The 27,102-nt window shown below is 39.6% G+C and overlaps 1 long non-coding RNA gene across 1 annotated transcript in view; it reads right to left on the bottom strand.

Annotated features, from left to right (window-relative positions):
* The window catches only part of LOC149463786 (uncharacterized), a 29,594-nt gene extending 3,078 nt beyond the window's left edge, over positions 1-26,516 (bottom strand). The window contains exons 1-3 of the long non-coding RNA XR_016312391.1: positions 26,436-26,516; positions 7,788-7,816; positions 7,682-7,712 (exon numbers count right to left, since the gene is read on the bottom strand). This is a non-coding gene — a long non-coding RNA (uncharacterized LOC149463786). The remainder of the gene's footprint in view (positions 1-7,681; positions 7,713-7,787; positions 7,817-26,435) is intronic.
* Positions 26,517-27,102: the final 586 nt, after the last annotated feature.

Genomic DNA, 27,102 nt, shown 5'->3' with positions numbered 1-27,102 from the left:
GAAAGCATTTGCAACTCAGCGTACACTCTGCAATGTAAGTGACAGCACTCCCACATGGAAGAAAAATATATTTGAAATATATTTTAAAAATATTCTTCCCAAATATATTGACATATATTTGAAATGCTACAATTTTTTCCATATTCAATATATTTCAATAAACAAAAAAAATTATTATATATATATATATATATATATATATATATATATATATATATATATATACACACTGAGGAACAGAAGTATTTGAACACCCTCCAATTTTGCAAGTTCTCCCACTTAGAAATCATGGAGGGGTCTGAAATTCACATTGTAGGTGCATTCCCACTCTGAGAGACAGAATTGAAAAAAAAAATTCAGGAAATCACATTGTATGATTTTTAAAGAATTTATTTGTCTTGCACTGCTGAACATAAGTATTTGAACACCTGAGAAAATCAGTGTTAATATTTGGTACAGAAGCCTTTGTTTGCAAACGTTTCCTGTAGTTCTTGACCAGGTTTGCACACACTGCAACAGGGATTTTGACCCACTCCTCCACACAGATCTCCTCTAGATCTGTCAGGTTTCAGGGCTGTTGCTGAGCAACACGGAGTTTCAGCTCCCTACAAAGATCTTCTATTGAATTTAGGTCTGGAGACTGGCTAGGCCACTCCAGAACCTTGATATGCTTCTTACGGAGCCACTCCTTGGTTATCCTGGCTGTGTGCTTCGGGTCGTTGTCATGCTGGAAGACCCAGCCACGACCCATCTTTAATGCTCTGACTGAGGGAAGGAGGTTGTTGCTCAAAATCTCACAATAAATGGCCCCATTCATCCTCTCCTTAATACAGTGCAGTCGTCCTGTCCCCTTCGCAGAAAAGCAGCCCTAAAGCATGATGTTACCACCCCCATGCTTCACAGTAGGGATGGAGTTCTTGGGATGCAACTCATCCTTCCTTTTCCTCCAAACACGACGAGTAAAGTTTAGACCAAAAAGTTCTACTTTGGTCTCATCTGACCACATGACTTTCGCCCATGCCTCCTCTGGATCATCCAGATGGTCATTGGCAAACTTCAGACGGGCCTGGACATGTGATGACTTGAGCAGGGGAACCTTTCGTGCAATGCATGATTTGAAACCATGACGGCGTAGTGTTCTACCGACAGTGACCTTTGAAACTGTGGTCCCAGCTCTCTTCATGTCATTGACTAGCTCCTCCCTTGTAGTTCTGGGCTGATTCCTCACCTTTCTTATCATTAGTGATACCCCACGAGGTGAGATCTTACATGGAGCCCAAATCCGAGGGAGACTGACAGTTATCTTTAGCCTCTTCCATTTTCTAACAATTGCTCCAACAGTTGATCTATTTTCACCAAGCTGCTTGGCAATTGCCCTGTAGTCCTTTCCAGCCTTGTGGAGGTCCACAATTTTGTCTCTGGAGTCTTTTGACAGCTCTGTGGTCTTGCCTATGGCAGTAGTTGGTGTCTGGCTGACTGTGGGGTGGACAGGTGTCTTTAAAGAGCTCAGACAGGTGCTACTAAGTTAGATCAATGAGTGGAGTAGAGGTGGACTTTTTAAAGGCACAGTAACAGGTCTTTGAGAGCCAGAATTTTTGCTGTGTCTTAGGTGTTCAAATACTTATGTTCAGCAGTGCAAGACAAATAAATTCATTAAAAATCATACAATGTGATTTCCTGAATTTGTTTTCTAAATTCTGTCTCTCAGAGTGGGAATGCACCTACAATGTGATTTTCAGACCCCTCCATGATTTCTAAGTGGGAGAACTTGCAAAATCGCAGGGTGTTCAAATACTTCTGTTCCTCACTGTATATATACTGTATGTGAAAATGCCTTTCTATTACAAAATATATGAAAAATATTTTAAAAAATATATTTCAAGTATACTGTATGTCTTTAAAAATATAAATCTACATTTTCGGAATGCATTTACAAATATATGTAAAAATATATTTTAAAATTACTTTTTTATATGTTAAAAAAAATCTGAAAAATATATTTAAAAAATATATATATTTTAAAAATATATATTTTTAAATATATTCTTCATATTTTTTTTTCTTGCTTTACAAGAAATTCCATTATCGATGACAAGTGGTGATGTATGCAGGGCATTCCAGGGCAGCAATCCCAAACAGTAAGTCGGACTTATTGCCTTGTTTTCAGAGATATATCATGGTTGTTTCCTGCTTACCGGTTGCCTGGTAGGAAGAGAGAAATAACTCATTTGGGGCTACTAGTATGTAAGTATATTTCTAAATGTTTGCTGTCTTTTGTACTTAAAATGGAATATTACCTAAGAAATGCTTAGTAATGACAAACAGATATGTACAGATAATTGCAGGCTTTTTATTTTAAACTTTGCATACTTTATTTTTCTTTTCCTCCCCAATTTTTACTCCTTTTACTTCTGTATCTCTGCTTAGAACTCTGGGTATCACTTCTGTGAGAGGAACTTTCCAGGATAGAGCTGTGAGGCCCTGGATCAGTCACCAGTGCCTCACACAACCAGGAAATGGAAAAACAGTCATTGTAAATACTTGCTGTACATTCATTAGTTAAACAATAAAAAATGTTTTAACCGCTTCCGTACCACCCTATAGCAGAACTACTGCTACAGGGCAGCAGGGCTGCACAAAACCATGTATATATACGTGATTTTGCATTTCCGGGTAGGGGTTGTGTGCACGCCGCCCTGCCCACACCGCCATTAGTGGTTACAGATATCGATCACCAGGTCACCAGAGATTCCCCGCTGGCACCTGAAGATCGCTGAGGGACAGTGACAGGGAAGAGACCTGTGAGTAAACAACACAGGTCTCTCTCCTGCCAGCAGTAACATGCTGCTGTGTACTTCTCTGCACAGCAGAGAAATACACAGTTGCATGTTTCCCTAGTAAAACAGCACACAGTTAATCCTTTGATCCCCCCAGATTATTATTACAGGTACTTATATAGCGCCGTCAATTTACGTAGCGCTTCACACATATAAATATTGTACATTCACATCAGTCCCTAACCCTCAAGGGGCATACAACCTAAGTTATTACCCCCTTCCTGCCCAGTGTCATTAGTACAGTGTCAGTGCTTTTTAATAGCACTGATCACTGTATTAGTGGCATTAGGATGTTAGTGGCAGTTAGTCAGTTGCCCCCCCCAGTGTCAGAATGCCCACTGCAGTCCTGCTATAAGTTTCTGATATCCGCCATTACTAGTATAAAAAAAAATTCCAGTATATATACCGTCATTTGTAGACTATAACTTTCATGTAAACCAATTATTTTACATGTATTCAGATTTTTTTAGCAAAGACATGTAGCAGAATACATTTTGGCCTAAATTTATGACGGAATTTGATTTTTTTTATTTTTTTACTGGATGTTTTATAGCAAAAATTTAAAAATATTGGGTTTTTTTTTTCAAAATTGTCAGTCTTTTTTTGTTTGTAACGCAAAAAAATTTAAAATGCAGAGGCGACCAAATACTACTGGAAAAAAACTCTATTTGTGGGAAAAATAGGGGATCATGAGGCCCCTGTGTCCTTGCCCAAACTCAAAAAAGCCTATGAAAAAGGTACCAGGGGCATCTCATGGGACCACCTACTGCTCAGTCCGCCCCTGCACAGAGCCATATCCCAAAAAATGGCCTGGTCAGGAAGGGGGGTAAATACTCTGGAGGGAAAGTGGTTAACTAAAAAATATTGCTGATGTGATTTTTGTTGAAAGGGGGGGAAAGGTCCACTTTAAAATGGTTGTAAACCCTCACATTTAACCGATGAAGTGACAAACCCCAGGTTATACACAGAGATGAAAAAGTCCTCCTACATTATTATACAGGATTTATATAGCAATAAATGAAATCAACCTGCGCCAAAGGAAAATTAAATATATAATCCAAATCTAAATGCCGTTGCTCATTAAAGGAAAAAAACAATCAAATATAAATATAAACACTCCACAGCTCAAAAAGATCTTTATGTGCAAAAAGTCCAAAAAAAGTCCCAAATATAAGAATGTGCTCCAATCCCAGAAATACTGCTCAACAAAATCTTCAAAAAGTGCTCACATCATTTGTGATTGACAATCCAATCCCCACACACCAGATGGACTGGACTCTTTGCTGATATGGCTAAAGAGTCAAGCAAGCTCTAAAGATGGGGTGTTTCCTTCCCAGATACATCTGCACTTGATATCCTCCAAAAGTGATTCCCACGTTTAGATGGCAATGTAAAGAAATAAAGAACACAAATAGTGCAATACTGTATAAAACTCTTTATTCCTAAAAATTACTGCCCTTAATGTACTCACATGATATAAATTGTGTTCACGCTTCTATAATAAGCTTCTGAGGCTCATAGTTATAGCAGAAATCCATATAAATTCCTCCTTTGCAGAAGTGGACTGGCAGTAGGTAAGGAATAAAGAGTTTTATACAGTATTGCACTATTATTTGTGTTCTTCTTTGTTTTACATTGCCATCTAAACGTGGGAATCGCTTTTGGAGGATATCAAGTGCAGATGTATCTGTAGCTGGCCAGCTAAGACCAGTCCTAGGTTGTTAATATGGTTCACATATATGTGTATACCAAACCTGCCAATAACCTCAGTATAGTATATATGTGCATATGTTAAAGCCAAAAGCAGAATCATTGTTGTAATTTATGTCTTTGATTGTTATATGACATTTCTATATTCATTGTGTTAGCAGAAGCAGAAAAGGAAAATATGCCTTTAAGAGTTAGTTAAAGGTGAGCCAATCACAGACAGCCTCATACTGTACAGAGCCTTAACCAATCCCAGCCAGTTTCACATTTGTGCCTGTGTAAAACTCCCTGCTAGGATTTTCTAGACACACATGCTCACCAGACAGAGGAGGAAACAGACAAAGTTCCAATCAGAGAAGCTCCATGGAAGTAGAGAAGGCCAAATAGGTATTTAATGCACTTGTGTGTTCCTCTATTGTTTAACAGTGCAGGTAGATCTGTGTCTAAAAACTGTTGTGTGTGTTTACTTGTAGTTCCACCGAACTTACGAATCAAGTCACTGTAGAGTAATCTAACGAATTTAGAAATCCAAGTGAATTTATCAATCTATCGAAATATACAGAACGAATTTATCAAATCTATTGAACCTATCGAGATAAGCTATCGAATCAACCCAATGTAATACGAATTAAACCATTGTAATATGAAAGAAATAAGCCATTGTAAGCAGTTATATGAAGAAGATTAACTAAAGTATTCGGTGTGCTCTTTAAACCTACTGCATCCATAGAGCGGCATTGGAGGAATTACAGAGTAAAGTCAGTCTAATCAAACAAAGAAACAGCAATTGCATAATTTTTCTAATGCCACAGCGCACAAGGCACCAAAGGGTGCTGCGCCTGCCACAGTATCTGGGGAGGAAACACCCCGTCTTTAGAGCTTGTTTGACTCTTTAGCCATACTAGCAAAGAGTCCACTCCATCTGGTGAGTGGGGATTGGATTGTCAATCACGGATGGTGTGAGCACCTTTTGAAGATTTTGTTGAGCGCTTTTTCTGGGATTGGAGCACATTCTTATTTTTGGGACTTTTTTTTGACTTTTTGCACATAAAGATCTTTTTGCGCTGTGGAGGATTTATACAGCACCAACAGTTTGCACTTTGGCGCTATATAAATCCTGTGCAGTATAAAAATAATAATGTACTTGCTTATCTGCAGTCCTCTCTCTTTTACAGCCTTCTAAAACACAAGGCAGGGATATGACCTCACACACTGCATAGGATGAGTATGGAGGTGAGTGTAATCTGATACCTGAGTGGACCGAAAAGACACCCCCCCCCCCCCTTACATAGGAAAACATGCAGAGTTGAGGCTATTAACCAATTCAATACCGGGCAATTTTACACCTTCCTGCCCAGGCCAGTTTTCAGGTTTCAGCGCTCTCACACTTTGAATGACAATTGCGCGGTCATACAACATTGTACCCAAACTAAAATTTTATCATTTTCTTCACACAACTAGAGCTTTCTTTTGGTGGTATTTAATCACCTCTGGGGTTTTTATTTTTTGCTAAATTAACAAAAAAAGACCAAAAAATTTGAAAAAAAAAAAAGTTTTTCTTTGTTTCTGTTATAAAAGTTTGCAAATAAATAATTGTTTTTCATAAATTTAGGCCGAGATGTATTTTGCTACATGTCTTTGGTGAAAATAACCCAAGTTAGGATGTATTATTTAGTTTGTAGGAAAGTTATAGAGTTAGATATAGATATCTAACTGGTATAGATCTGAATATTGATCAATCCTGAAGTACTGACAGCCAATCTAATTTCTTGAGGTCCAAGAATGTCAGAACAGTACAGATATCCCCCAAATGACCCCTTTTTGCAAAGTAGACAGTCCGACGTACTTCATAAGAGGCATGGCGAGTTTTTTGAAGTTGTATTTTTTTTGTCATAATTTTTCGGAAAATTAAAAAATTAAAACAATTAGTTTCACTATTTTTTTTTTACATACTGTCACCAGTGCAGTACAGCATCATTATATAACTGGCATGGCGGTGATCAGGGACACTGACTGGTGACAGTATGAAAAAAAAAAAAAAATTATATATTTTTTTTTTAATTTTTTTTAATTATTTTTTATTAAGTTATATTTCTTTTTTTAAGATTGTTTTTTCATATTTCACTATGACCAAAGTAGTACAATGTTACCATAGTAACATTGTACTACTTTAGGGAAGTGATCAGTATTTTTTTTTTTTTACACAATTTGCTTATAGCAAAGAATTACTTTGCTATAAGCAAGCATTTACCTGAATGACATCGATTCATTCAGGGGTTTTTTTTTTTTTTCTGTGCTTAGCTGTGATTTGGCCACAGCTAATCACATGACATGTGCATGTGATTAGCTGTGACCATTCACAGCTAGGCAGTAGTATACAATAAATGGCATGAATGAAGCCATCCATTGTATACAACTGTCATGTGACCTGCTGTGATTGGTCACAGCAGGTCACATGGTACCGGCAACGGGGCCGATACTCAGATCTGTCACCGGCCGTGTCCGAGGTACACGGCCGGTGACAGATCGCGCCGCTGCACCGCTCTGCAGGAGCGCAATCTGCGCATGTGCGGGAGGACGCCATATGGCGTCCACCCAGAACGCTGATGACATTTGCCGCCCGCCATTCGGCCATAGGGCGAGCGGCAAATGGTTAATCACCTTCTGTGTGCTGGAGGGGTAGAGGGTGGCTAGACTGTCAGAGGTGACTCCTAAAAATAGCAGAGGAAAGTGAGGGAAGAGAGATAAGAAAGAAATCACACTGAGTGCTTTGGATTGAAGCAAGTACACACTATAGAGGGATATGCTCTGTTCAATTTTCATTTCAGAGGTTTATAATCAGTGCTGCCAAGTGCTGCCAGTGGCAAGTGTTCACAACTAGAAAAGAGTTAGACTTTTTTAATCAAGAGACCAGATCCTTGGAAACCACTGCCATTTCTTGGGGTCACCACATGTGCTAATTACTTTACTTTTAAATTCTTCGTTTTACTTTGTAATTTTTCTCTTCAAAAAAAAGCTTTCAATTCTTTTACAATGATCAGAGGTTGTTGATTGCCTTACCACAGACTCATTTTAATATAACATTAGTTTGAATAGTTCTTGCTACCGAATATGAACTATCTGAAATATCAGCTTACCAATCAAATATTTTCTGCTCATCAGTTCATCCTAGAAAAAAAGATAGTACATAAGATTTCAGCCTTTTTATTAAAATGTAGTAAAAACTGAAAGGGATATACTGACCAGTCCTTGCAAAAGTTGTGGAGGCAAATCTGTAGGCCAAAAGGAAAAATATAACCATGTTAGCATCCTTCATTCATGTAGTTTATTTCTTCACTGAGACAACATGGCTTGACTTGTCCCATTCCCTTACGTAAAATCTATAAGCGTAGTCATTAAAAAGAAAAAAAAAAAAAAACTTTTTCCTACTGCAAGTCAGAAACTTTGTGAAACATTTTCAATGTATAAAGTGCACTCACAACTGAAAAACGAAAAACAAAACACTATCTATATTACATATTTTTTTATGTTTATGCTATGATAAAACATCTTTTATTGTCAAGATAATAGAGAAAATGGAACAGTACTTACAGAATCCACAATGACATCACTGCAACAGCAGAATTACACATAAATGGAACAACGTGGTTACGCAGATCCCGTAATAAACAGAATAACAGAAATGGTAATCAAACAAAGCAGAGATCACAAAGATCCAAAACTTTCTTGACAATATCTTGCTTTTTCCTTTTTACGTCTTATTTATTCCTGACCAGATGTAAATAGAAATGGGGGAAAGGAACAAAGCCCAAAACATGTCTTCAAACAATAAAAAAACAACAACCTCTGGTTCACCCGAGACATCTCATCAAAAAGAATAGGCGATACACATGAACTCCCCCAGGGGGAGGAGTGGAGCCACACACCTGATCTAAAACATCACACCTGCAGAAGTCGGTCCATATTACGTATTTGTAGCTTATTTTTCATTTTTGTATTCATAGGAGAACAATGGAAACGATTCCAATCAATTGTGCATGATGCAATTGTAAAGCTTTACTGCATCCAGAATTTTTGTATATTTTATCAAGGGAGGCTTTACAGGTTGGATTTTTTATTGAACATTCAAGGAGAACTGTATCCCGTTCATCCGGGACAATAATAGATATGTCAGGTTTAAATGAAAGTGTATCCATAGGCAAATCTTTTTTATTCAGTTATTTTTTTGGGGAGAGCAGGGAAAAATTACAACCCCTGTGTGGTTCTGCTGCTGTTCAGAGCTCTATTAGATACAGAACGGGACAGGAAATTAAGAAAACTCTCTTTTACGTTATGTACTGGAATGCTAGAACCCGTTTCTTTATTGTTGATTTTTCCCTCACTTCCTGTCTGGTAAAAGGTTGTCCCCACATCTGAAAATGAAGGAATTCCCTCTAACAGAGCTCCATATAGCATTGAAACCTGACAGGGATTCTAACCCTTTGTCACCCTATTCAAAACTTAATAAAATGGAAAAATGCATACATATAAATTAATGAAAAAAATAAAACATTATCCAATATATGTATCCACCCTGTCTTAAGCAGGAGTGTCTATCTATGTTTAGTGATGCTAAGCTGCAGTCTGCTTAGCTAAATTGATAGCTCAGCATCTTTTGGTTTTTCCTGGGCCCTGGTTACTATATGTGTCCTTCTGTTGCCAGTAGGTGGCACTACTGCCCCTGGTTATAGCATGAGAGCTGCATTCATCAGAGTTATGAATATTTATTTCAACCTGACCAACCAGTAGAAGTTTCCAGACCACTGGTGCATGCTGGGAGAGGATATAAATATGTAGGGAGTGACCTTGAGGAGTCTGTTCTCCCCTGGGCCTACTGCCTGAGTGAGGGGTGTGCTTGCGGCTAAAACATTTGCTGCCTGAGTGGATGACCCAGGATTCAGGGCCAAGCCTGGGAATTGAGGAGCTATAGAGGACCTCCAGATGTCTGGGAGGGTGGAAGACACTTGAATGTGGAGCTTGGACCTCACTGGAGTATGGGGTCTTTTACCCAGAGAGCTGATCTAACAAGTGCTTTACAGTCAAGATCTGCTATCACAGTTTGCCATATTGGCTTCAAAGTTCTTTTTCTGTGAGGACTTTGGGTATTTTGTTCTATTTTTGTAGAGTCTGCTAGTCTACAGGTTCATGGGTGTCCTGTGCCCTATTCCTCTCTCCCTGGAGTTTTAGTGTAAGCTTTTTGTTTTGCACCTTAAAGTGACTGATGCCCAGCTCATGTGCAGTTCCGAGCCAAGCATCATAGCCATATTTTTAACTGGCAGCCTTTTCCTGTCACTGGCATACAGTACACTGGCAAGAGAAAAGTGCCCATTTTCTGCTGGCTGCCAGTAAAAATACTGACGATTGGCATCACTGGTTACCACCATGCTTCCAGGGGTCAGGGGGGTGCTACAAATATGTACACATGCACAAGTTTATCATACTAATACACTGAGACAAAATAAAAATATTGGGAAAAGATAATGCTAAAAAAAAAAAATGCTCCTAATGAGACGACAGATGGTTTCCTGGGGTATTTCCTCCCAGATCTGGACCAGGGCATCACTGAGCTCCTGCACAGTCTGAGGTGCAACCTAGTGGCGTCGGATGGACCGAAACATGATATCCCAGAGTTGTTCTATTGGATTTAGGTCAGGCGAGCGTGGGGGTCATTCAACCTCCAGGAACTGCCTGCATACTCTTGCCACATGAGGGCAGGTATTGTCATGCATCAAAAGGGACCCAGGACCCACTGCACCAGCGTAGGGTCTGACAATGAGTCCAAGGATTCCATCCTGATACCTAATGGCAGTCAGGCAGTCAGGAGGTCTGTGCGTCCCTCCATGGATATTCCTTCCCAGACCATCACTGACCCACCACCCAAACAGTTATGCTGAATGATGTTACAGGCAGCATATCATTCTCCACGGCTTCTCCAGACCCTTTCACGTCTGTCACATATGCTTAGGGTGAATCTGCTCTCATCTGTGAAAAGCACAGGGCGCCAGTGGTGGGCCTGCCAATTCTGGTATTCAGTGGCAAATGCCAATCGAGCTCTATGGTGCCAGGCAGTGAGCACAGAGCCCACTAGAGGACATCGGGCCCTCAGGCCACCCTCATGAAGTCTGTTTCTGATTGTTTGGTCATGTTTTTGGTAAACAAAAAATTCCCAATAAGTGTATATTGATTGCTTTGTGTGAAAGTTATAGCGTCTATAAACTATGGTATAAATACTGCAATTTATGCCTTTTTTTGCTATACAGCGCTGCATTAGTTTAACTGACAATTGCGCGGTCATGAAATGCTGTACATAAATGAAATTTATGTCCTTTTTTTCACACAAATAGAGCTTTCTTTTGGTGGTAATTGATCACCTGTGCGCTTTTTATTTTTTGCTCTATAAACAAAAAAAAAACACAAATTTTGAAAAAAAACGGTTTATTTTATTTTTGGCTATAAAAAATATATCGTAAACTCAAAGTTAGTCATAAATTTAAGCCAAAATGTATTCTGCTACATGTTTTTGGTAAAAAAAATCCCAATAAGTGTATATTGATTGCTTTGTGCGAAAGTTATAGTGTCTACAAACTATGGTATAGATAATGTAATTTATCCCATTTTTTGCTATACAGCACTGCACTAGTTTAACTGATAATTGCGCAATCATGCAAAGCTGCACCCAAAAAAAATTTATGTCCTTTCTTTCACACAAATAGAGCTTTCTTTCGGTGGTATTTGATCATCTGTGCGCTTTTTATTTTTTGCGCTATAAACAAAAAATCCCCAACATTTTGAAAAAAAAAAACAATATTTTTTCATTTCCGTCATAAAAAATATCCAAAAATCTAAAATTTCGTCATAAATTTAGGCCAAAATGTATTCTGCTACATGTTTTTGGTAAAAAAAATCCCAATAAGTGTATATTGATTGCTTTGTGTGAAAGTTATAGTATTTTGCAGATCTCATTTTTTCATTGTATATGCTATGTTCTTTTTTTTTGTATACAGCCTGTGGACTGAATGAAAAAAAGAGAAATCGCTACCAGAAAAAGCGTGTGGTATGCCCATCATTAGAATATACCGCCCTGCATGCTCCCACTTCTAATGGTAGGCACACATTAGGTCACACTTTGCCACAAGCGCCAGTTCCAAGATTGTACAAATGTCTAAATAGTGGCACGCTTCAATAAAAATTGTCCACGCATAAGTGGTACCCCATATGGAAAAAAGATGACACCAAGTCCCACACTATCTTGCCACTGCTCCCCATGTAGTCTGGGCAACCGGGGGCTCCTTGTGACTATCTTTTCCCTCGTAAATCTGAAACATAAGTATAGCCTGTTGCCCTCTCACAGGTCTTCTACATCTTGACCCCATATCTGGCACGCTTGCAGGGGAGAAATTGTTTGAATGCAAGGCGGCCAGAAAAATGAATGAGGGACTCATCAACGCAGATGTTTGCTGGGGAGTATAGACAAAGTTTTGGTTAAGGTGATTTGCGAGGGGCTGAATTTTGTGGAGCCGGTCAAATTCAGGGTCACCCTGAGGATGATAGAGTGTATTGTCATTGAAATGCATAAAACACATTATAGTCTCATATCTATGCCTGGCCATGGCAGCAAAGAACACGGCATATGATGAATCACGTCTGCGGACCAATACAACCGCAATTCATTTTTTTAATAACGCACATGTTGAGGGTTAGGCCCCAAAAAAATGTAAATTCAAAAACCGTAATGAGTTTCCATGCGACTGGTCTGGCAAAGTTTGAATTTGGGTTGGTGGCGATAAATTGCTGTGCATATAAATTGCTTTGATCCACAATCAACGCATACAGATATTCCGTGAAAAACAGCTCCAAAAATCAAGGGGAGTAGTTAAATTTGCTATTTCCACCTGAATTATGGGTTGGGCAGTGAATGGGGGAAGTACGGGTGCTGCAGTATTTGTGGGCTGTCAATCGGGATTTGCAAGCACATCCGGAAGGATACTAGGGGCTCTACGGACCTGTGTGCAAAATCTTGGTGGTTGTGGGACAATACTTGTGCTTGCCACCGCACCAGCTTGTACTACACTTATGGGACTCACCACGTCCCCAAGTCATACTGCAGTGCTGGTATTATTATTATTATTATACAGGATTTATGGCGCCAACAGTTTGATCAGCGCTACAATATAACGGGAGACAATACAGAACAATACAGTTCAATACAAGAGGGCTAGGAGGGCCTGATCCTGGGAGCTTACAATCTAAGAGATATGTGAAAGACCAGGATGTACTAGGCCACTAGTACTCGCCAGTTCACCAAAAGGAAGCGTGGCACTAGTACTGGCACTCTGCTGCGTATGAGAGTCATCAAAATTTACTGACAAGCGCTAACAGAGATCAGGCCTAACTCTGCGAACACTGCGGTTTTGTGTGCAATGAATCAAGTGACAGTGACCTACTGACCCTGCACTTGCTGGGGGAGAAGGGGGGGGAAGCGTAGGGGCTAAACGCAGGTGCTGGCACGTGCTGGGGCTGATCCCGCTAACGCTACATTTTTGGGGACACTATACTAATGTGAACGCTGGTATAGTGCTGATCTGATCAACGATATTGTAATGGAGGTTTATTGTGTATGAGCGTGTTCCTGGCAATCAAGGGGTTAAATGTGATGACTGGTGTACTGACGGCCAATCTGACGCTATCTGAACACCGCAGGAGTGCGAATCACGTATATATATGTGATTTTGCGCACCCATGACGCCCTGTAGCAGTATTTCTGCTATAGGGCGGTCAGGAAGCGGTTACAGAAGCGGTTTGTGTTACGTCGCTACGGTACTTTACCTGACAATTGCGCGGTCATGCAACACTGCACCCAAATTCAATTGACGTCCTTTTTTTGCCACAAATTGAGCTTTCTTTCGGTGGTATTTGATTGCCTGTGCGTTTTTTATTTTTTGCGCTATAAAAAAAAGGCTCACAATTTTGAGAAAAAAAATCATATTTTGGACTTTTTGCTATAAAACATGTCCAGTAAAAAAATTTAAAAATCAAATTTCATCATAAATTTCGGTCAAAATGTATTCTGCGACATGTCTTTGCTAAAAAAATCCCAATACGTGTAAATTAATTGGTTTACGTGAACGTTATAGCGTTTACAAATGGCGGGAAAGATACTGGATTTTAAAAAATGTTTATACTAATAATGGCAGCGATCAGCGACTTATGGCAGTGATCAACGACTTATGGCGGCGATCAGTGACTTATGGCGGGACTGCAGGACTGCGGAGGACATTTTAACACTGGGGGGGAACTGACTTGGGGTCACTGACATCCCCGATGACACCAATACAGTGATCAGTGCAAAAAAAAAAACCCACTGACACTGTATTAATGGCACTGGGGAGGAAGGAGTTAACTTCTTTATGTAATGAAAGGGTTAACTTTGTGAGGGGAGTGTTTTACTAGGGGGCGGGGGGTGTGCTTCACAGGAACAAGCTGATCCCGAGAGATAAACTCTTCTCTCAGGATCAGCGTGCTCGGAACTGACATGGAGGAGAGCTGCAGTGTAAACACTGCAGCCGTGCTCTCTGTCAGTGATTGCCGGTAATCGCCGGAACCCGGTGGGTAATGACCGGCCGGGACCCGGTGATTGACACCTGCGGCCGCGATCGGCGGCACAGGTAGGGTGGGCGCGCGCGCCCCCTACCTGTTTTGCAGAATGACGTTTAAAAACGTGATTCTGCGCAGCGGTGCCGTCCTGCCGCAGTAAAAACACTGTGGCTGGATGGCAACCAGTTAAGAATGCTAATTTTCCAAGGCTGAGAGCTGCTCTCCAAGACTTAGACTGAGAGGGAATATTGGCATTGATGAACACAAGACAAAAATGGGAGTTCTTCAAAAAGACACTGGGCAACAAGTTTAAAAGGCTAAAATTCAAACCTATGTGGCTTATGGCCAAAGTTAAAAAAGCTATAAATAATAAGAAAAGAGCTTTTAATAAATATGAAAATGAAGGAACGTTATCATCGTTTAAACATTACAAAGAATATAACAGAATATGCAAAATTGAAGACAAATGACAGATTGCAAAAGATAGCAGGACCAACCCCAAAAATTCTTCAAATATATTAATAGTAAAAAAGTCAGATTCAAGCATGTAGGCCCTTTACAAAGTAATCTAGAGTGGGTGACTGGGGACAAAGAAAAGGCAAATGAATTAAATACCTTCTTCAGCTCTGTGTATACAAAGAAGCATGGAGGAGCTCTTGTCCATAATGGGCATGGTATTGACACAGCTCCAGATGATCCACGTTGGCTCACAATTGATATGATCCAGAAATATTTAGACAGAATAAAGGTGAATAAAGCACCTGGACTGGATGGCATACACCCACGGGTCCTTAAAGAATTGAGCTCTGTCATTTCAAAGCCGTTGTTTCTAATTTTTAGGGACTCTTTAATGACTGGCATAGTACCGCTAGATTGGTGTAAGGCCAATGTGGTGCCAATATTTAAAAAGGGGTCAAAATCTTTACCAAGTAATTATAGACCTGTTAGTTTAACTTCTATAGTTGGGAAGATACTGGAGAGTTTAATAAAAGACCACCCAGATTAGTTTTTGCTGTAAAAAAAATTTTAAGCAACAGACAGCATGGATTCCTGAAAGACAGAAGCTGTCAAACAAATCTGATTTCTTTTTATGAGGTGAGCAAAACCTTGGACAGAGGGGTGGCGGTGGACGTGGTAGACTTGGATTTTGCAAAAGCGTTTGACACAGTTCCCCACACACGGCTAATGTGTAAGTTAAAGTCTACGGGCTTGGAAAAATCCATATGTAAATGGATAGAAAACTAGAAAAAAGATCGTATTCAGAAAGTAGTGGTTAATGATTCATACTCTGCATGGTCTTGGGTTGTCAGTGGTGTACCCCAAGGTTCAGTGTTGGGACCCTTACTTTTTAATATATTTATAAACAATGTAGGGTCTGGGATTAAAAATACCATTTCAGTCTTTGCAGATGTCACCAAACTGTACAGTGGAATAACGTCCTTACAGGATTTCTCCAATTTACAAGCCAACTTCAATACACTGTTTAGTAAGCAAAACCCTCTCTTGTATTAAAAGAGGTATAGACTCCAGAGAGAGAGAGATATCATATTATCCCTGTACAAATCATTAGTAAAACCTCATCTGGAATATGCAGTTCAGTTTTGGGCACCAACTCACAAAAAGAACATTGGGGAACTGGAGAAAGTACAGAGAAGGGCAACCAAACTGATAAGAGGCATGGAGGAGCTCAGCTATGAGGAAAGATTAGAGGAACTAAATTTATTCTCTCTTGAGAAGAGGAGATTAAGGGGGGATATGATCAACATGTATAAAGACATCAGAGGTTCATTTAGTGAACTCAGTGTACAGTTATTCACCTTGAGGTCATCACAGAGGTCAAGGAGACAATCTTTACGTTTGGAGGAAAATGTAATCTCCAAATACGGAAAGGTTTCTACACAGTAAGAGCTGTGAAAATGTGGAATAGACTCCCTCCAGAGTTGGTTCTGGCCAGCTCAGTGGATTGCTTTAAAAATTGTATTTTTTTTCTTGAATACACAGAATATAACTGGATACTAACATTTCTAGGTAAAGTTGATCCAGGGAATATCCGATTGCCGCTTGGGGGATCAGGAAGGAATTTTTTCCCCTGCAGGAGCAAATTGAATCACGTTTTGCTTTTTTTTTGCCTTCCTCTGGATCAAATGTGGGTATAGGATTATAACTTTTTTTTGGTTGAACTGGATGTCTTTTTTCAGCCAGACTAACTATGTAATTTTTTTGAGCAGCGTATATATATATATATATATATATATATATATATATATGTATGTAACATTTAAACTGTATATTTCTTGCCATTATCATGACCCACCACGAAAAAAAAAAAAACCTCAACATTAATAATGTGCATGGGAAAACTACATACATGTATTAGATATAACCAAAAACCTGCACTGTATTAACCCCCCGTTACACAATAGCTGCTGTGATATACACAATAATGTGAAAAATAAATATTAACCTAGATATACAGCGCTTACATAAAAAAGTGCAAAACAAATAAAGTGCAAACAATAAAATTTCCACATGATTCCTAAAAATATGGTGCAAACCAACAAACGTCCACATGTGATTCCTGTTATTATAAACACAATAACGTTTAAGGGAAACTACATATATATTTCATAAATATTGCCATCATCCATAAAGTGCAAAAAGTGCAAAACAAATAAAGTACAAAACAATAAAATGTCCACATGTGATTCCTAAAAATATGGCGCAAACCAACAAATGTCCACATGTGATTCCTGTTATAACACAATAACATAATCCATAAAGTGCAACCATTCTTCCGCAACGGAGTGAAATTATATAAAACTTCTGGAAAATAAAGTGCTTTATTCAAAATCCCTGGTGACCCGGAAGTGGTGAGATACGCATGACGTGTGGAGCGTTCTGAGCATTGTGAGGCAGACAGCCGGGTAATACATTGAATGTTCAAACCCAATGTTTAAATACAAGTGCAGGGCTTAATGCACTATAACATGTGAGCAGATTTACCAATGGTTTTATACATGTTGATGTAAATGTTAATAAAATGGTATCGGAGTTTCCTTCTCCCCATTTAACACATGGCATCCTTGGTGAAGCCAACAATGAGGAGCATGGTGGATTGACGTACTGGAGTGGGGGAATTCATACATACAGACAGGCGCATATAGACCAACTCTTAATTGAGAAGGTCATGGCTGTCTGGTGAGTTCTCTGTGATGGTGGTAGTACAATCAGGTGGAGTGGAAACAAGAATCAGGAATTGGTGGATTTTAAGTGAAGCACTTTGTTTTTCTGAAGTTTTATATTATTTCACTCCGTTGCGGAAGAATGGTTGCACTTTATGGATTATGTTATTGTGTTATAATATCAGGAATCACACGTGGACATTTGTTGGTTTGCACCATATTTTTAAGAATCACATGTGGACACTTTATTGTTTTTCACTTTATTTGTTTTGGACTTTTTATGTAAGAGTTGTATATCTTGGTTTACATGCATGTATTACTTGCTGTTTGTGCCCAAAGTAGGGCACAGACACAATAGGTGTTTCATGGGTTTCTTGATTGTGTGGTCACTGTAATTGGGTCTCACAGTGATCATGTGATTGGAAGCATGTCCTACTGCCCTGTCCCTTTAAAAAACAAACAGCCAGCCTACCCCATGCATATTAAATAGTAAATATACACCATATGCTCAGAAGTCTAATAAAATAAAACTCAGTGATCTCCCAATTCCTTAATTTATATTCAATCCTTCATGAGGAAACTCTTCCTTACCCTAGGTTCACACCTAAGCGTTTTCGGCAGCATTTTGCGTTTTGCTGAAACAGTCCATTTAACATGATTTCCTATGGGACATGTTCACAACTCCACGTTTTCACCCGAGTCAGGGACTTTTTTGAACGCAAAAAGTTGCGTTTTTGGTTCTATAGACTTCAATGGAAATGCTGCAGAAAAGCATGTAGTGAGTTTTTGCTGCGTTTTTGCCGAGTTTGTTATGCGTTTTGCATTTTAAATCTGCCTAGCAACAACAAAGAAAAAAAATGAAAAAATAAAAAGGCAAAACACAGCAAAAACAAGGCAAAATTGCAGGTGCAAAAACGCAACGCAAAACGCAATGCAGAAACGGGTCAAACGCAACCTGCATAGGTGTGAACCTAGCCTTAAAGTGTCTCAGTGTCCACAAAATGAGTGATTCACACCTATACTGTAAGTGCAATGCTTGCTCACCTTGCAGTTTGACTTACACACTATATAGGTGAAATGTGCTGTAATTAACAGTAGTTGCAAGTCAGCTTCCAACTCTTAGTAGCTACTTCCTATGAGATTATCTTCACTGAGACTAACCCTTATGGCTTCCAATGTAGATGTGGCTCGAAAAAAAAGGAAAAAAAAAACTCGTAGTGCAACACCGTATATATAAAATCAAAATAATAACAATAAACTATATGCGCTCATAATGATATTGAAAACAAAGTGCTCTAAATCAAGTGCTACGGTGTTCTTATGAATTCGTTCAAAATGGTACATCCTTAAAAGTGCTCTGGTGTCCAACACAAATTCCCATCACCTGCGTGCAATACATGCTCACCTCTTTCTATGACCTACAGCATGATAGGTCACAAGTGCTTTGTGTTGATGACTCACTGCAGATCTACTGCCATCTGTTGGCAGCTACTTCACACGTACTGTCCCTTTAAGAGACATCTCCAATGGGATATTAGTAACTCAAAAGAAGAAACAGTGCTTCATAGTGCTATCCCGCATAATGAATAAATAGCTTTTATTAAGCACATAAAACACTCACATTGTAAAACATAAAAGAGCAGTGTTCCATTTTGGTGATTGGAAAACTGATCTTTTATATGTTTTACAATGTGAATGACTAATTTTGTGGACACTGAGACATTCAAAGGAAGAGTGTTCCTCATGAAGGATTGAATATCACTTAAGGACTATTTAATATGTGTGGGGTTGGTTGTCTGTTTTTTTAAAGGGACAGCACACCACACTTTATTTTTGTTCATACAAGGGTTTTACCCGCAGGAAGTTCAATCCTGGTGTTTTTAGGCAGCTCCCAGCAGACATGCAGCACTCCGACCACTTGTCTGCTCACCAAACCTCCTACAAACTCCACACCTGCTCCAGGAGCTTCCTGTATTTAAGGCTTTCTTCCTGGAGGTAAGTTTAACCCTTTTGGGACCAGAGTTCCTGTAATAAAAAGTGGAGGTTCTTTCCCATCCAAATATCTCTCTGAACCTCTAAATTCCGGGTCCCAAATAAGAAATTATTAATCAAGAGAGCGCAGTAAATTAGTACTATCCTTTCTGATTGGAATGTCCTGGAACCCCCTCACCCTGCATAGGTGAGAATCCCTGAGCACACCAACTGCACACAAATCATCCTTCTTAAAAGGACCACAAATATGAGTGAAACATAGTTCCCATCTTGGATCCATCCTTGGTTTCCTGTACAGTATACAATGGGTAAAATAAGTATTGAACTTGTCACCATTTTTCTCAGCAAATATACAGTATTTCTAAAAGTGCTATTCACATGAAATTTTCACCACATGTTGGTAACAACTCATGCAATTCATACACACAAAGAAACCAAAACAAATAAGGTCAGAAATTAAGTTATGTGTAATAAAATGGAATGACACAGGGAAAAAGTATTGAACACATGAAGAAAAGGAGGTGCAAAAAGGCATGGAAAGCCAAGACACCAGCTGAAATATATCAGTAATTAGAAAGCAATCCTGCCCCTTGTCAGTACAAATTAATATATCAGCTGGTTCAGTCTCAACTGATTGCCTAAAAAGGGGTCTCATTAGCAAGGTGTCAAACGTCTCATGATGGGTAAAAGCACAGAGCTCTCTCAAGACCTTTGCAACCTTATTGTTACAAAACATACTGATGGTATTGGTTACAGAAGGATTTCTAAACTTCTGAATGTTCCAGTGAGCACTGTTGGGGCCATAATCCAGATGTGGAAAGAACATCATTTCACCATAAACCGGCCACAACCAGGTGCTCCTCGCAAGATTTCTGACAGAAAAGTGAAAAGAATTATCAGAAGAGTTGTCCAAGAGCCAAGCACCACTTGTGGAGAGCTTCAGAAAGACCTGGAATAAGCAGGTACAATTATTTAAAAAAAACAATAATGCACTCAACCACCATGTCCTGTATGCACGCTCACCACACAAGACTCCATTGCTGAAGAAAAAACATGTTGAAGCTCGTTTAAAGTTTGCTGCACAACATCTAAACAAGCCTGTGAAATACTGGGAGAATATAGTCTGGTCAGAGGAGACCAAAATTTAACTCCTTGGCTGCCATAATACACACCATGTTTAGAGGTCAAATGGCACTGCACATCACCCCAAAAACATCATACCAACAGTGAAGCTTGGAGGTGGGAACATCATGGTGTGGGTTTGTTGTTCAGTATACGGTGCTGGCAAACTTCATGTCATTGAAGGAGGGATGAATGAAAAAATGTACCATGACATTTTTGATAAAAATCTGCTGCCATCTACCAGGATGATTAAGATGAAATGAGGGTGGACATTTGAGCAAGACAATGATCCCAAACACAAAGCCAAGGAAACTCTCAAGTGGTTTCAAAAAAAGAAAATAAAGCTGCTAGAAAGGCCCAGCCAATCACCTGACTTGAATCCAATAGAAAATCTATGGAGAGAACTAAAGATCACAGTTCATAGAAGAGGCCCACGGTTTGTGTGGAAGAATGGGCCAAAATCAAACCTGAGCAATGTACGTGACTAGTTTCTCCATATAGGAGGCCTCATGAAGCTGTCGTTACCAACAAAGGATTTTGTATGAAGAATTTAATACATTTCAGTTAGCATGTTCAATACTTTTTCCCTGTGTCATTCCATTTTATTACAAATAACTCAATTTGTGAACTTATTTGTTTTGGTTTCTTTGTATATATGGATTGCATGGGTTTTTACTGATATGTGGTGAAAATTTCATGTCGATAGCACCTTTAGAAATAAATATACTGAGAAAAATGGTGACGTGTTCAATACTTATTTTATCTGCTGTATATAAAGAGAAGGAGTACTGATAACAGCAGGGAAAAAAAATATTCCGTTAATGACTTTGTTGTATCTAAAAGTATAAATAAGGACCTTTTAAATAAACTTAACCATATCACCAACAAATAAATGTGACTTGGCACTGTAGTAAAAAAAAATACCTCTGTAAAAATGTCAAGTGAGAAACCTAGGTAAAAGAATAGCATCTAATGTCCTGAAGCCATCTTTCAGTTTCGCTTGAGCACATTAGGAAACTCTGAATATAATTTCTGGAAGCCAAAATACAGTGCTACACTCCCACCTTCCTTCCCTCTGCCTTATTATTATTACCTGAACTACCCATCAGCTGATAAACAAACTGTAGCGTAAAAAAGAACTTTTTTAAGGAAGCAGAACAACCAGAGGTAAGTTTGCCATAATGTGCAAGTATATGCAGCACTACCCCAGCACTTCCCCAAAAGCTTTGCCCTGCAGCCAGGCACATAGGCTCATTCATACAATTCTCCAATGACCAGTCTAAGGGTGTTGATACTCCAAAAACAAGAACTATGTACAGTTGAGGACTTTGAGGTATTCTTTCCAATAAGCTATGACGAAGTCTGTGCTTGAAACAAAACAGTAGACTTCAGCTTTTCTTTTTAAATATTTTTTTACTAAACTTTTTAACACATTGAGAGCATAAATACAAACGACATTAAAATTGGTTCACATTTATCCTACCCTCGCAGGGGCAGAGAAGGTCAATCATACATCCAAAGAAAGTACAACAAAGGCTGCATCAAAAGAGACTCTGAGATGCCCACATGGTCGTCTCTACCAACCAAGAAATAAATGTGTACATATGAAGTTTCCCATACTAGTGTACATTATAGCGAGCACTATGTCCCAAAGGCTAGTAGAAAATACAAAAGCAGTATGAAAATACAATATTGCACAGACTATGGCATGTCAGAGGCAGTGGAGGGTTTGGCCAGCCATTTGGACCATATTCTATCATATTTTTTGAGGCATCCTCTGTGCATATAAGTATACTTATAAAGTGGTAAATTAGCATTAATTATCCACTTTCATGACGTAATAGATGGAGAAGCAGGTTTTTTCCAATTCAGAGTGATGGCCTTTCTAGCGTAGAACAACAATAAGCTAATTAGAGTACATTCAGCTAGAGTAGGCAAGAGATCACTTCAGCTTTAAGGAAGTAGTAGAAGTAGTAGCAGCAAAGTAGAGCAGAGTACCTTTTGGTAAGAGATTAAGCGGACAAAGCACTTCTGAACACCAGTCGGTGTCCCCTTTAGTGAGACCCACAGCCAACTTCCTAGTACCAGGGGGGTTTAAGTAGCACACAGTCTCTAAGATCCTTTAGAAGTGTCTGTACTCACAAGCAGTCTTAATTTTGCCAAAAATATTTTCTTCGGCTAAATTAATACTATTTTAGTCGATTAAAGCACAACTAAAACCAAAAGAATTCAAATGACTATAATACGACCAAAACTTAAATGGCATTTTAGTCAAAAGATTATGACAAAAATTAAATCCAAATTTGACATAAGAATTAACTCTGGTTATATGTCACAACTGCTAAATCTGTGTCTGTAGTGCATGTTCAAACCTTAATACCATAAATAATAAGATGTTATTAGATTTTTACTCCAGGAGTATATAATGAGTTTGGAAATTCTGGAGAAATGCTTAAAGTGGAATTCCACCCAAAAGTGGAAGTTCCGCTTTAAAGATTGTTCCCCCACTCCCCATTCCCATTAAGGATTGGACATTTGGGGAGCGGGGGAGACGGGTACCCGAATTTGACAGGTACCCCCTCCCACTGTGATCGCCTAGGCGATCGGGAATGGAAGTTTTCCTCCTACTCTCCCTCCCCGAAGTCTTGTGGGACACGTGACAGGTCCCAGAAGACGACGGGGCCATTCAGGAAGCGCAGCGCTGCTTGCGCATGCGCAGTGGGAACCCGGCTATGAAGCCGGAAGCTGTCACAACTGAGTACCCACACTGAAGATGCTGGCGCCCGTAATACAGGACGGCTGGTGAAACGGGCTGTGGCGGAGGCAACGCGGGATCGTTGGACAGGTGAGTGGCTGTTTTTTTAAAAGTCAGCAGCTACAGTTTTTGTAGCTGCTGACTTTTATTTTTTTACAGAGTGAGTGGAACTCCGCTTTAAGAAATGCATTACAGTTTAACTAAACCCATTAGATTTTAATGGACTAAAATGATTTTAGTGGACTAAAATGTACTGGAGATTTTAGTTGACTAAAATACGACTAAAACTAAAACAATGCAGATGACTAAAGTACGACTAAAATTAAAATGGCATTTATGACTAAAACTAAATTGAATTTTGACGTCAAAATTAACACTGCTCACAAGGCCCAAGAACAGCTGGTTGCCTTCCTCAGTGATACCACACCAGATCTTCAGTAGCTGGCCCCTCATGTAGCTTTAGGAGAACCTGGGTCTCAGCACTCAGGTCTTCATGTCACCCACCCGTGGCCTACAGCAGAAGGTTCAGCAGCATTGCCTGAGAGGTCAGCATGCCCCCCTCCAGGCTGGACCAATCCTATACAGGAAAAAGACCCAGAGCTCAGTGTGCTCACTGAATATACAATATCTCACAGAAGTTAGTCCACCCCTCACAGTTTTGTAAATATTTTATTCTACCTTTTCATGTGACAACACTGAAGAAATTACACTTTGCTACAATGTAAAGTAGTGAGTTTACAGCTTGTATAACAATGTACATTTGCTGTCCCCTCAAAATAACTCAACACACAGCCATTAATGTATAAAGCGCTGGCAACAAAAATGAGTACACCCCTAAGAGAAAATGTCCAAATTAGGCCCAATTAGCCATTTTCACTCCCCGGTGTCATGTGACTCAGTGTTACAAGGTCTCAGGTGTGAATGAGGTGAAGGTGTGTTAAATTTGGTGTTATTGCTCTCACTCTATCATACTGGTCACTGGAAGTTCAACATGGAACCTCATGGCAAAGAACTCTCTGAGGATCTGAAAAAAAGAATTGTTGCTCTACATAAAGATGGCCTAGGCTATAAGAAGATTGCCAAGACTCTGAAACTGAGCTGCAGCACGGTAACCAAGACCATACAGTGGTTTAACAGGACAGGTTGCACTCAGAACAGGCCTCACCATGGTCGACCAAAGAAGTTGAGTGCACGTGCTCAGCGTCATATCCAGAGGTTGTTTTTGGGAAATAGACGTATGAGTGCTGCCAGTATTGCTGCAGAGGTTGAAGGGGTGGGGGGTCAGCCTGTCAGTGCTCAGACCATACGCCGCACACTGCATCAAATTGGTCTGCATTGCTGTCATCCCAGAAGGAAGCCTCTTCTAAAGATGATGCACAAGAAAGCCCGCAAACCGTTTGCTGAAGACAAGCAGACTAAGGACATGGATTACTGGAACCTTGTCCTGTGGTCTGATGAGACCAAAATAAACTTATTTGGTTCAGATGGTGTCAAGCGTGTGTGGCGGCAACCAGGTGAGGAGTACAAAGACAAGTGTGTCTTACCTACAGTCAAGCATGGTGGTGGGAGTGACATGGTCTGGGGCTGCAGGACAGTATTCCAACATGATAATGACCCCAAACACACCTCCAAGACGACCACTGCCTTGCTAAAAAAAAACTGAGGATAAAGGTGATGGACTGGCCAAGCATGTCTCCAGACCTAAGCCCTATTGAGCATCTGAGAAACATTCTCAAACAGAAGGTGGAGGAGCGCAAAGTCTCTAACATCCACCAGCTCCGTGATGTTGTCATGGAGGAGTGGAAGAGGACTCCAGTGGCAACCTGTGAAGCTCTGGTGAACTCCATGTCCAAGAGGGTTAAGGCAGTGCTGGAAAATAATGGTGGCCACACAAAATATTGACACTTTGGGCCCAATTTGGACATTTTCACGTAGGGGTGTATTCACTTTTGTTGCCAGCGGTTTAGACATTAATGGCTGTGTGTTGAGTTATTTTGAGGGGACAGCAAATGTACACAGCTATACAAGCTGTACACTCACTACTTTACATTGTAGCAAGGTGTCATTTCTTTAGTGATGTCACATGAAAAGATATAATAAAATGTACTCACTGCTGTGAGATACTGTATACAGTTACCCAGCATGCCATCACAGCCTCAGATAGGCAGGCTATATCAATATTCACACTGCCATCTGCATAGCTGCACACCTAATATCCAAAAGCTTCTTGAACTTTCTGGATACAGAAAGAGCTATCAGGGTGGCTGCAGCTGATCACACTAAGCAGCCCTAACTTGCACAATACAGCAACACTGATTACAGTGTGCAAGTTATGCTTTTACCTAACAACAATTAGGCTCCATGCACACTGGGCGTTTTAATAACGCTTTTAGTGTTAGCTGTGTAAAGTTGCGTTTACAACGCAAGTTTTTCAGTGTTTTTGCTTTAGCGTTTAGCTGCGTTTTTCCGTGTTTGAGTTTTTAGAGTTTTTTACACAAAAAAAATTTTGCTAAAAGAACCACCCAAAAACGGCGGTTTGCTGCGTTTTACCGCATTCTGCCACGTTTTTCAGCATTGGAGCGTTTTTTCAGCTAAACAATTCAATTAGAAACCCACTAGTTCTGGGGTTTTTTCCATTCAAAAAACGCTGATTACAGCCTATGTGTGCATGGACACATAGGATAACATGCTGGGGAGTTTACTGGCACTAGAAAAAAAACTCCAAAAGCCAAAAATTGCAGCTGTAAAAATGTCCAGTGTGCATGAAAACTTACAACCACACTGGCTACAGTGTAACAACTGAATTCACCTATCAAAACACAACTAAGTTTAATCTATCCAAACCTAACACCTATCTAGGGGGATGCTACATCTGCATTATTGCAAGTGCTCCCCCAACAGCCAGCCTTTCTTGCCCTTCTTCTGGAGCAGTAGCTGGACACAGAGATGGGAGGTTAGTCATCTCCTAACTCTGCTTCTGGATGTCAGGATTTGCACCATATGTTTTTGGGACTCCAAAGTGTACAAAACAAATTTGAAAGTTGTGTGCAAGCACCAGAAGGTCCTGCGTGTAACTGAATTTGCAGCTTTATAAACAGTTTGCTATGAACATAGTTACTTTAAGGAATTCAGGCTGCTGTGCCCCATTGGTGACCCCGCCAAAGAGAAATCAGATAGTACAGATTCTGGTGGAATTTCTTTGGGTACCTGGAACAAAGGAATTCTGGGCACCTGCAGTACTTTGCTGACTGAGAACCGCCAACAGGAGACAAAGCTTCACTTCCACATTCATTCTACAATAAAGAGAGTAGTTGTAGGTGTAATTAAAACACAATACTACTAGAAGCACATCTAAAGCAATACATCTTTTCAGTGTTTTTCCCCTTGATTTTATAAGAATTTAAATCAGCCTCATATGCATTCATGTTACAGGAATATATGAAGATGTTACAATCCAATCCCTTTTATGAAGCTCAGCATGCTTTGCATTCTCTTTAGTAGTATTCTATGCAAGGCAGGATTTCGACAAAACAAGAAAAAGAGGGACGCAACGACCTTGTGTATTATCTCAAGCTTGTAAGACTATAATAGAAATCAATTATGCACTCATAATAGAGAAAATGCACTTATTAGTCTTGCATCAGGATAATAAATCATGGGAGTGATGGTCTTTGGATTCTTTACTCAAAAAACAGTAATCAACACAAAACCATCAAATTGAATGCTCTGCTTTATCCCCATTAGCGTTTTTAATGAACCAGATTGGAGTTTTTCTTGTTGGCTTTTTATTTTGATATAGGGCATCGGTTCCTTTTGATGATGACCAGGTATCTGCTGATGAAGATGGTTTACCCTGAAACATTCACTTGAAACT

Source organism: Staurois parvus, unplaced genomic scaffold, assembly GCF_062004578.1.
Source record: "Staurois parvus isolate SC_StPar_1 unplaced genomic scaffold, SC_StPar_1.0 ptg000152l, whole genome shotgun sequence".
Taxonomy (NCBI): Eukaryota; Metazoa; Chordata; class Amphibia; order Anura; family Ranidae; genus Staurois; species Staurois parvus.
This window is presented reverse-complemented; position numbering and strand designations above follow the sequence as displayed.